Here is an 11487-nt window from a genome sequence, read left to right as displayed (position 1 = left end):
TTTTCTAGTTTGTTTTATTAGTTAATAGTATTAAAAGCAGATTCACTAGACAATCATCTCATTGAGCAAAAGACCACACAGACATCAATGTATCAGCTTACGATAGAACAACTGAAGCAATTTAAAGCCTCTCATTGTATGCTAAGAACTGTTAGGTGTTCATGATAAGGCCCAACACTGAGACAGTTTTCAGCACTAAACATGGGGAACGGTTAATTTGAGACCACAAACCATTAAAACTATATTTTTCAGATAGCCTTCACTGTGAATAATGTCACTAGAGGAGTGTTTCTATCAAAGCTTCGCAATTGTTTTTTGGTCTCTGAAGTCACATTGTTAACTCCTATGCTATTCTGTGTTCAGGGTTGATGGTGGCGGAAGTGTTTGGCCGGATTGATGCAATCTACAACGCAAGCTTCAAGCAGTACCTGAAGATCACTCTGTCCTTGTTCTCCTTCGCTCTGGGCTTCTATCTGGTGCTGAAAGTGCTGGGAGTGGACTTGCTGTGGTCAGTGGAGAAAGCCCAGAGGTGGTGCGCCCGAGCAGAATGGGTCCACATCGACAGCACTCCCTTCGCTGGTCTGGTCAGGAACATGGGGGCCTTGTTCGGATTGGGATTAGCTCTCAACTCCCCCATTTATGCTGAGAGCTGCAAAGGGAAGAGGAGCCAGCAGTTCAGCTTCAGACTAAGTTGTATAGTGGCTTCATTACTCATCCTGCATCTGTTTGACTCAGTGAAGCCCCCGACTCAGACAGAATTCCTGTTTTACTTTCTATCTTTCTGTAAGAGTGCTGCTGTACCTCTGGCTGCTGTGGCAATTATACCATTCTCTGCATCACACGTCATGAACCAACAAGAGAAAAAAATGCTATAGATCCCTAGAACCAAGATATTTGTACAATAGGGGAAAATAGTGAAGTCACTTCCAAGAATCTAATCAGTTTGAGTTTGGCTAACTGCTGTACTTTGGCACAGAATCGGAATTCAATCAACATAATATTGCCTGCTGGTTTCACTGAACAGACAAGATCTTGTTAGACATGCGACTTACCCAGAAAAATTGCGTACGGTGCAAATTTCCTGTGGACCAACTGCTCACGTTTTAGATCAGCAGTAGAATTTTTAGTTGTTGTTTCCATCTGTATTCTTTTGTAGCCCAGTGTTTGAACCAAGTTACATTTATCCAAATCAAACCTCCAGATAATCAGTCACACTGCATACTTATGTGTGGTTAAATAAGCTCCTTAAAGGGCTATGTTTTGTGCACTGTTGTTGCCTTCACTGGACTCCTTGTCAATAAAGCTGCTTTTTTAAAGGCAACACTTGGAGCTCCACTGATAATGCAGTGAAAAACAGCATGTGGTGTTACAAACAGGTCTCTCTTGGCTGATGTTACCTGAGCAGGAAGCGTGGCTCCAGTTCCTAACTAATAGCCTGTATGGAAAGCATGTTTGTATGGACATGGACAATGCTGTACTAGATCATGATTCACCCCATGGTCAAATATGCTGCTGACACAACTTTTATGCTCATAGAATAAAGAGAAGTCGGTTAAATTTGACACTGAAGGTATATGGGTCTATGTGAAGTCTGTGTTGGGGAGGGAGCACAATACAATATATTCGTTTCAAGCATTTCATGTTCTAATTACCGTGTTTGACATTAGTAATTGGGAACACATTGTTCATTAATAATAATCTGGTCACAATCTTCATGTCAACAGAATCTAACTCTTCACAATTTGTGTTTTAAGAAGAAAAGGGATTTTAAAATGTATGTGCCTGAATGCACTACCTGTGCATTAGAATATAATGTGGTTCTGACAGTGGTGGACAGTTATTTATTTTGGTGTTCTTTATCACAAAAAGACACTGTTAAGTACTTGAGAAGACCAATTAGATGGCTTAACAATCTGCCACCATTTTATTATTTTCACTGTGCACATCTTTGAGCAATGGTTTGTTTTGTGTTTTGTTGTAATAAATGTTTTGAAAGTAAAGGCACATTGTTTTATATGTTATTTGTTTTAGATTCTGTGGGTTTTTATACTAATCTATCTTATTCTGAATATCCCAGCACTATATAAGCTCTAGCTGACAGCTGGAAGTATGAGCCATGAGAGTAGCTAAGATCTGCAATTCGCAAATAAATAAAAGTGTTATAGTCTGAGTATCGTGCATGCTTCCATATTCCTGGGTCTGAGCAGACACAGGATGGGGCCTAAGTACAACAGGACTTGATCAGATAGGTCAATGGGTCGAGGAGTGGCAAATAAAGTTTAATTTAGATAAATGTGAGGTGTTTCATTTTGGGAATACAAATTAGGGGAGGACTTACATACTTAATGGTAAGGTCCTGGGGAGTGTTGTTGAATGAAGAGAACTTGGAGTGCAGGTTCCTAGTTTCTTAAAAGTGGAGTCACAGGTAGACAGAATAATGAAGAAGGACTTTGGTATGTTTGCCTTTATTGGTCAGGAGTTGGGATGTCGTGTGATGGCTGTTCAGGACAGTTTTAGGCTACTTTTGGAAAACTGCGTTCACTTCTAGTTCTGGTATCCCAGATATAGGAAAGATGTTGTGAAACTTGAAAAGGTTTACAAAACGATTTACAAGGATGTTGCCGGGATTGGAGGGTTTGAGCTATAGAGAGAGGTTGAATAGACCGTGGCTGAGTTCCCTGGAGCATCAGAGGCTGAGGGGTGACCTTATAGAGATTTTTTAAATCATGACCGACATGAATAGGGTGAATAGCCTAGGTTATTTTCCCAGGGTAGGGGAGCTCATAACTAGAGGACATAGGTTTAATGTGAGAGGGGAAAGATTTAAAAGGGACCTAAGGTCCAACTTTTACACTCAGAGAGTGGTGCATGCATGGAATAAGTTGCCAGAGGAAGTGGCGAAGACTGGTACAATTACAACATTTAAAAGGCATCTGGATGGAAGGGTTTAGAGGGGTATGGGCCAAATGCTGGCAAATGGGACTAGGTTAATTTGGGATATCCGGTCAGCATGACAAGTTGGACCAAAGGGTCTGATTCCATGTTGTATGATCTATGACTCTACAAGTAGGTCTTTGTAACCTTTTGTCATCCACTTTCTGGCCCAATAGGACTGCAGAGAAACTAGATTGTGAATATGTAGCCAAAGGACTTTCAATGTTGTTCTGAAAGGGAAACTGAAGAGTGAAGAAAGCAATGAGAAAAAATTGATGGGCAGATATGTTAGAGTGAGATGTACTTTCAAGCTGTGACACCAGCAAGGACTGGAGAGGATCCTTTCAGGAATTCAGCAGAGGAGGTTACAGTGTAGAATCAGGAAATGGCTAAGTTATTAAAAAGTACATTGCAGCTATTTACACAACTAAAAATAACACTAGGTCATTAATGATGGAGGTACTAGTCAAATTCAATATTTGGAAGTTGGTGCAGAAACAGACCCAGCAGGGATTAAAGTCCTTTTGCATCCCTACTTCGGCTGGATCTGATGTCATTGCATCATTAATGTCATCACATCACTAATGTCATCAGATTAAGCACTAATAGAAAAGAGGACTATGCTATAAATCACTAACTAATATATTTAATGACTCATTCAAACTCATTCCATTCCATGACTCTGAAAGATATCTATATATTAGATTCCCTAAAGTATGGAGACAGGCCCTTCAGCCCAACAAGTCCACACTGACCCTCCAAAGAGTAACCACCCAGACCCATTCCACCACCCTATATTTGCCCCTGACTAATGCCCAACACTATGGACAATTCAGTTTAGCCAATTCACCTGACCTGCACACCTTAGGATTGTGGGAGGAAAACCACACAGACACTGGGAGTATGTGCAAACTCTATACAGACAGTCACCCAATATGGGAATTGAACCCAGGTTCCTGGCACTGCAAACCACTGAGCCACCCATATAATGGCAATGTTTAAGAAAGTACTTGCAGAGTCTAATATTTTTAAAGTGATGCCATCATAGTTTTTTAAAAAGGTGCTCCTCTTGTAATAACTTGGTCAAATTGTTTAAAGTGCTGACAAAACTGGGCACGCTCATTTGTTTTATCTTTTAATTAGCAAAAGACCTTTGGTCAAATGATGTACACAAATCTGTTAGATAAGATTTTATCCAGTGAATTGGATGAGCAGATTTGACATTAGGCAGCAAGTTGGCTCTGGCATCATAGCCTGTGGGTAGGCAGTTAATGGAAAAAACCTTCAATTTATTTGGTTACAATAGTGAGACTTTTACCAAATTATCAACTGTAAAATAGTTCCAACACAGAAGATGGCCATTCAACATATCGCATCCATGTCACTTCTATGTGAGAGCAAATCACCCAGTCCCAATCGCCTACCTTCCTCAATAGCCTTGCATTGTTCTTCTATTCAGATAATTACCTAATTCTCTTTGTAAAGCTACAAATCAATCTGTCTCCAACACTCTGCAGAGCCTATTCACGCACTGTAGAAAAACATTTTTCCTCATAATTCATTTTCCAATCACTCTGAAACCAGCATCCTCTGGCGTTCAGTCTTCCCCAACAGGAGCAGTATCTGTCTGTCTATTCCATTCAAACCCCTTTGAATCTATCGATCAACTCTTCTTTCGAGTCTTCTCACCTCCAGTGAGATCAGTCTCCAATCTATCCACATCCCCATTCCTGGAATAATTCTCATTTTAGACATTGAATCCCTACAGTGTGGAAGCAGGCCATTCAGCCCATCAAGTCCACACTGACACTCCAAACAGCATCCCACCCAGACTTGCCCTATCCTTTTAACCCTGCATTTACCTAACTTACACATTCCTGGACACTATGGGCATTTTAGTAAAGCCAATCCACCTAACCTGCACATCTTTGGACTGTGGGAGGAAACTTGTACAGTCACAGGGAGAATGTACAAATTCCACACAGACAGTCACCCAAGACTGTAATTGAATCTGGGACCCTGGTACTGTGAAGCAGCACTGATAACCACTCAGCAGCTGTTTCTGAACCCATCTCTAATGCCTTCTCATCTTTCCTGTAGTGAGCTGCCCAGAACTGGTCACAGTAATCCAATTGAGGGTGGATCAGTGACCTAAATATTATCATAATTTCCTTAATACTCTGTGTCCCTATTTATAAAGGCCAAAGTCCCATGTGCTTTGTTCATTACTTTCGCAAGTAATTTTTCAAAAAGTTGCCATTTTCAATTATTTTTGCGCATACATTCTCAGGTCCCTCTTTTCCTGCATCCCCTTTAGAATCACACCTGATAGTTTATATTGCTTCTCTTCATTCTTCCTACAAAAAATGAATCACCTTGCACCCCTCTCCATTAAATTTCATGTTCCACTTGCCTGCTTTCTTATCCTCTTGAAGTGTATTGCTAGTTTTCTCACAATACGTTCCAAGCTTTGTTTTGATTCACATATTTTGAAATTGTCTCCTGAACACCCCAGTCTCAGTCATTTTTATAAGATCAAGAAAATCAGGGGAACTGTCATTAACCCCGACGATCATCAGTTTATACCTTTTCACCACTACTCCCTGTTGCCTGTCACTCAGCCAATTTTGTATCCATGCTGGCAATGTCTATTTTGGTTACAAACATATGAACTGGGGTCAATGTAGGCCATTCAGCCTTTCAAACTTGCTCTACTATTCAATAAAACCATGACTGTATCATCAAATCCAAATTCCTACCTACCTGCCTCGATAACTTTTCATCTGCTTGCTTAACAAAAAGCCGTGGGTGGCACGGTGGCACAGTGGTTAGCACTGCTGCATCATAGAGCCAGAGACCTGCGTTCGATTCCTCAGGCAACTGTCTGTGTGGAATTTGCACATTCTCCCCGTGTCTGTGTGGATTTCCTCCGGGTGCTCTGGTTTCCTCCCACAGTCCAAAAATGTGTGGGTTAGGTGAATTGGCCATGCTAAATTACGTGTAGTGTTAGATGTAGGGGAATGGGTCTGGGTGGGTTGCTCTTCAGAGGGTCGCTGTGGGCTTGTTGGGCCGAAGAGCCTGTTTCCACACTGTAAATAATCTAAAAAAAAGTTATAGATTAGATTAGATTCCCTACAGTGTGGAAACAGGCACTTCTGCCCAACAAGTCCACACTGACCCTCCGAAGAGCAACCCACACAGACCCATTTACCCCTGACTAATGTACCGAACACTACAGGCAATTTAGCATGACCAATTAATCTAACCTGCACATTTTTGGATTGTGGGAGGAAACTGGAGCACCCAGAGGAAACCGATGCAGACACAGGGAGAATGTGCAAACTCCACGCTGTCACCCGATGTGGGAATCAAACCTGGGTCCCTGGTGCTGTGAGGCAGCACTGCTAACCACTGAGCCACCGTGCCACCCCAAATTAAGTTATAGACTCGGAAGAATTTTGTTTATCATAGTTCCTTGGAATAAATTCGCAAAAGATGCGTCAAGTATGGATTCACTGTCGACTTTGAAAAGCAAGTTTGATGAATTATTGAGAATGGAAAGTACCACCAATTATTGAAGATGGATGAAGGATAGTTATAATTATTGGTGTCATGAATCACTCGCTTGAGCTTTGACTTGGATGTGCCGGTTTTGGACGGGGGTGGACAAAGTTAAAAATCACACCACACCAAGTTATCGTCCAACAGGTTTATTTGGAAGCACTAGCTTTTGGAGCACCGCTTCTTCATCAGATGGTTATCTCTGGAGCTTATTTGTTTGGAAATTGGCGAAGGGTTTATTTTCCTAAATTGATGGAAGGCTCTTTAGTTTGATTTTAGTTTTGCCTCTCCAAGGGAATTATGTGTCTGGGCCAATCAATGGTGTAGAGCCTATGATTTGGAATACCTTGTTTTTTAAATCATAATTTAATAATTCTCAATAAACGCCTCCTTGGTTAAGCTTTCAGACAGAGATGTAGGCCTTGAGAAGGATAAGGTCAAAAATCACATGACACCAGGTTTGAAAACATTACCTTTCGGAGCGATGTTCTTCACCTGAAAGCTTGTGAATTCAAATAAACCTGTTGGATTATAACCTGGTGTTGTGTGACTTTTGACCTTGTCCACCCCAGTCCAACATCAGCACTTCCACATCGTGAGAAGGATACCTTGTTAGGAAGGGCCACAACTATGGGGAAAAAGACATCTTACTTTAGTGTGAGATCTCAAGTATGGTGTTGACATTTGACCCTCATCCATACTTGCCTCATTATGAGACGTACTTAGAAAGATGGTTTAGAGGTCTCTGAATGGAATTGCTCCTGTTAATTTTCAATTGAGCCAGAAAATGTTACGGTTGAAGATTTCAATTATTTTTGGTTACGTTGTTAAAAAAAATCAATTTGATCAATTTCTTCTTTTGATCTGGTAATAAATTAAATTATTTGAATATTCAAAATGATAGCACAATGAGATGTCATTGATTTTGAACATTTGCCCCTGAATTTTAACTGGGTGCCCCAGATTTTCAATTTGCAGATTAAAAATTACGGTCCATATACAGAGACACTTCCAGCAGGAGACCATTGAATATTTGAGGAAGTGGGCTCAGAGCAAATCTGGAAGACCTTTACTGTCTGTCTGAATCTTGCTGTTGTGTATATTCATAATTTGTAGGGATATTCAAGTGAACAGGGAAGATTGAGCCACTTACTGTGCAGTATGAGTGCTGTAAAATCAAATTTAACGCTTTCTCAGTCACTTGGACTGTTCTATTCCATAATTTTGGAAATGTAACCATACTCCCAGCTGATCCTCAAAATTTAATTCTTTGGCAAAACTTTTGGTCACCTGGTCTACTATCTCTTTGATGCCAAATTTTGTTCGATTACACTCCTATGAAGCATTTGTGAAGTATATTAAAATAAATGCAAATTGTAATTGTATCAATAAAAAAACGCATGCTTCATATTTCTAATGAGGGAGGCTGCTGAGTAAGATAAGGCCCAAGGTGTCAGAGGCAAGGTGCTAGCATGGATAGAAGCTTGGCTGTCTGGCAGAAAGCAGAGAGTGGGGATAAAAGGGTCCTTCTCAGGGTGGCAGCTGGTGACAAGTGGTGTTCCACAAGGCTCAGTGTTGGGACCACAACTTTTCACTTTATACATTTTTGAATAGGTATTTTTATTGAAAGAAAAAAGAGATTTTTAAACATTTTTTACAAAATTACAAAGTAATACAAACAGATATAAACACTAATATACAATTAAATATATTTAAAAAAGCCAAAACACAACAAAAGAAAAAAAAGGAGGAAAATATCTCAGCTGGCTACTAATCTATCCTACAAACAACCAAAGCATAAAATAAGATATCTTACATTACTAGTAAGAAATAACGTAATAATTAAATAATTAAATACGTACTCAAAATGGATTAACATCAAATCATAATAAAACCCGGTTTTAAACGGGATTCCTCCCCAGGGGGGATGGGGATGGGGTGGGTAGGTGGGGGCTGGAGACGGACCAACCAGAACCACGACCACAGCTAGACAAAAGCCCTTGACAATATGGCCGAAATATCTGTGTCTATATAGTTCAAAAAGGGCTGCCATATTTTATAAAATAATTCAGTTTTTTGGTACACCATATTTGTGAGGAAGTCAAGGGGGAAAAATTCCATGATTAACGTGTGCCAATTCGAAAGTCCTGGAGGGCCCTCAGCTACTCAATTAACTAAGATATTTTTCCTTGCACAAAAAGAGAGAATGGAGAATAATTTCCTCCCACGCAGGGAGGGCAGATTTGAAAAGCCCAGGAGAAGAAACACTGGATCCAATCCAATCTCCGTTCCCAAAATTTCTGTCACAGCATTCGCTACTCTGTCCCAGTATTTGTGGATCTTGTGACATGTCCATAAACAGTGCGTGAGAGTGCCCACTTCTATTTTACATTTAGGACACATTGGAGGTGTTTCTGCCCTAAATTTTGCCAGTCGTTCCGGTGCTATATGAGCCCTGTGGAGTATCTTTAATTGAATAGCTTGAGTTCTATTACAAATAGAGATCGTTCTGGCATTTTCCCAGATGTCCACCCACACTTCTGAAGGAATTTCTAGCCCCAATTCCTGGTTCCATATTTTAAACAGTCGTTTCATGTCTTTCGATACCTCGTTATGTACTGAGTGATAAAGAGTACTGACCGAGGGTGGACCCATTGGCCATTGCACTCTCCTCTCTCTATCTGATTTGTAGGGATTGTCTAATAATGTTGTCTTCTTCTGTATATATTCTCGTATTTGGAAATACCGAGAAAGGTCTCCATTAGGCAGTCCAAACTTCTGGTGCAGCTGCTCAAAAGACATCATAACCTCCCGATCAAACAGGTCCCCTCAGCGACAGACACCTCTGGACCTCCAGGTTCTAAATGTAGCATCTGTCTGCCCTGGCTGAAAATCCCATGCTCCCACTATAGGAGTATAAGGAGAGGTTTTTTGTAAGTTACCCTCATCTTGCCGCATTATCCTCCAAGCTTTAACTGTATTTAATACAATAGGGTTTTTACAATAGTCCATAATAGCTCTCATTTTATTTAAAAATAAAAGATTGATGAGGGGACACTTTCTTGGGAGGTCTCAATGTCCAACCAGATTGATTGTGGGTCACAAGAGACCCAATCAGCTACAAAGCCTAATAGAGAGCTCAACTGATACCTCCTAAAGTCTGGAAAATCCAGTCCTCCCCTTGCTTGTGGAAGCTGCAGCTTCTCAAATATGATAATGTGCTGTTTATGATTCCAAATAAAGGAACCAAACCAGCTGTGTAGTTTACGTAACGTCAGTCTCGGCAACATCAAAGGGAGCATTCTCATAGGACATAAGAGACGAGGCAGAATATTCATTTTAACTAGAGCTACTCTGCCTAACCAGAATATTGGGAGATCTCCCCAGCGTTGAGGGTCCTGCCTCATTTTCTCTTGTAGGTGTATAAAATTGGCTTTATACAGCTGACCAAATACCTAAGTATAGAAAACCCTCCAGTAACCACCGAAAGGGAAAACAAGATCCGTCTGATAAGTTGGATATACTCGCAAGACCACCCAATGGCATGGCCTCCAATTTCGTAAAATTGATTTTGTAGCCTGAGAACATACCAAACAGATTAATTACTTGAATTAAGCGGGCTACGGATATCAGAGGAATTTTTAAGAACAGGAGGACATCATCTGCATAGAGAGTGATTTTATGTTTACCCGAACCAACCCTCGGAGCCACTATGTTAGAGTCGGTTCATATTACTTCCGCTAGAGGTTCAATTATTAGTGTGAATAATAACGGTGAGAGAGGACATCCCTGATGACAGCCCCTGCCCACACTGATGCTATCCGAACCTAAACCATTGGTGATCACGGCTGCTTTGGGGTCACTGTATAATATTGAGATCCATTTAGAAAATACCTCTCCAAAACCAATACTTTCCAGTGTATAAAAAAGATATGACCATTCAACCCAGTCAAATGCCTTCTTTGCATCCAAGGAGACAACTATCCCCGGTATTCTTTCATGTTGACAGGCTTGTATCATATTTAAGACCCTTCTAATGTTGTTAGATGATCTACCGCCCTTGATAAACACCGTCTGGTCCTCTTTTATGATACATGATAAGACCCTCTCCAATCTTAATGCTAATGTTTTAGAAAGGATTTTAAAATCTACATTTAGCAAGGATATTGATCAATATGATGAACAATCTTCTGGGGCCTTTCTTTTTTTAAGAATGAGAGAAATATTTGCTTCTCTCAACGAAGGCGGGAGACAGCCTTGACTGTGTGAGCAATTATACATGTCTATGAGTGGACCAGCCAGTTCTGCGATGAATTCTTTATAAAATTCAACCTGGAATCCATCCGGTCCAGGTGCTTTGCCACTATGAAGCTGTCTAATTGCGTCAAGTACTTTCTGGGTTACCAGGGGCGCAATCAGAATCGACACTTGCTCCGAGGTTAAATCTGGAAAGGCCAAGTTTTTAAAGAAGGACTCCATCATCTTAGTTCTATTCTCACAGTCCTGTGATTTATACAGTTCAAAACAGAACTTTCTAAAGACTGTATTGACCCTTTTACGATCACTAGTCAGAGTACCAGCACTTTCCCTGATGGATGTAATAGCTTGAGCAGCATTCTTTTTCCTAGCAAGATATGCTAGGTATCTGCCAGGCTTGTTGCCATATTCATGTAGTCTTTGCTTTGCAAATAATATTTCCCTCTTTGCTGTTTGGGTAAGTGCGTTATTCAAGGCTGTGCTTAGAGCCGTGATCCTTTGTAGCTTAGTAATAGAGGGCCTATCAACATACGCTGTCTTAGCTGTCTTCAAGCGAGCCTCAAGTAGGCGCTGTTGTTCCCCTTTTGTCTTTTCTGGGTCACGGAACATGAGATGATCAAATCTCGCGCATAAGCCTTAATGGTCTCCCATATCGTCGACGGGTTACTGGCCGTACCTGAATTGATTTCCAAAAATGTTTTGAGTTCTTGAGAGAAATATTTTATAAATTTGCTA

General features: G+C 40.7%; 1 pseudogene; it reads left to right on the top strand.

Annotated features, from left to right (window-relative positions):
* Positions 1 to 2000, top strand: part of LOC122539869 — a 6767-nt pseudogene extending 4767 nt beyond the window's left edge.
* The last annotated feature ends 9487 nt before the right edge of the window (positions 2001 to 11487 follow it).

The sequence above is a fragment of the Chiloscyllium plagiosum genome, chromosome 33 (assembly GCF_004010195.1).
Source record: "Chiloscyllium plagiosum isolate BGI_BamShark_2017 chromosome 33, ASM401019v2, whole genome shotgun sequence".
Taxonomy (NCBI): domain Eukaryota; kingdom Metazoa; phylum Chordata; class Chondrichthyes; order Orectolobiformes; family Hemiscylliidae; genus Chiloscyllium; species Chiloscyllium plagiosum.
This window is presented reverse-complemented; position numbering and strand designations above follow the sequence as displayed.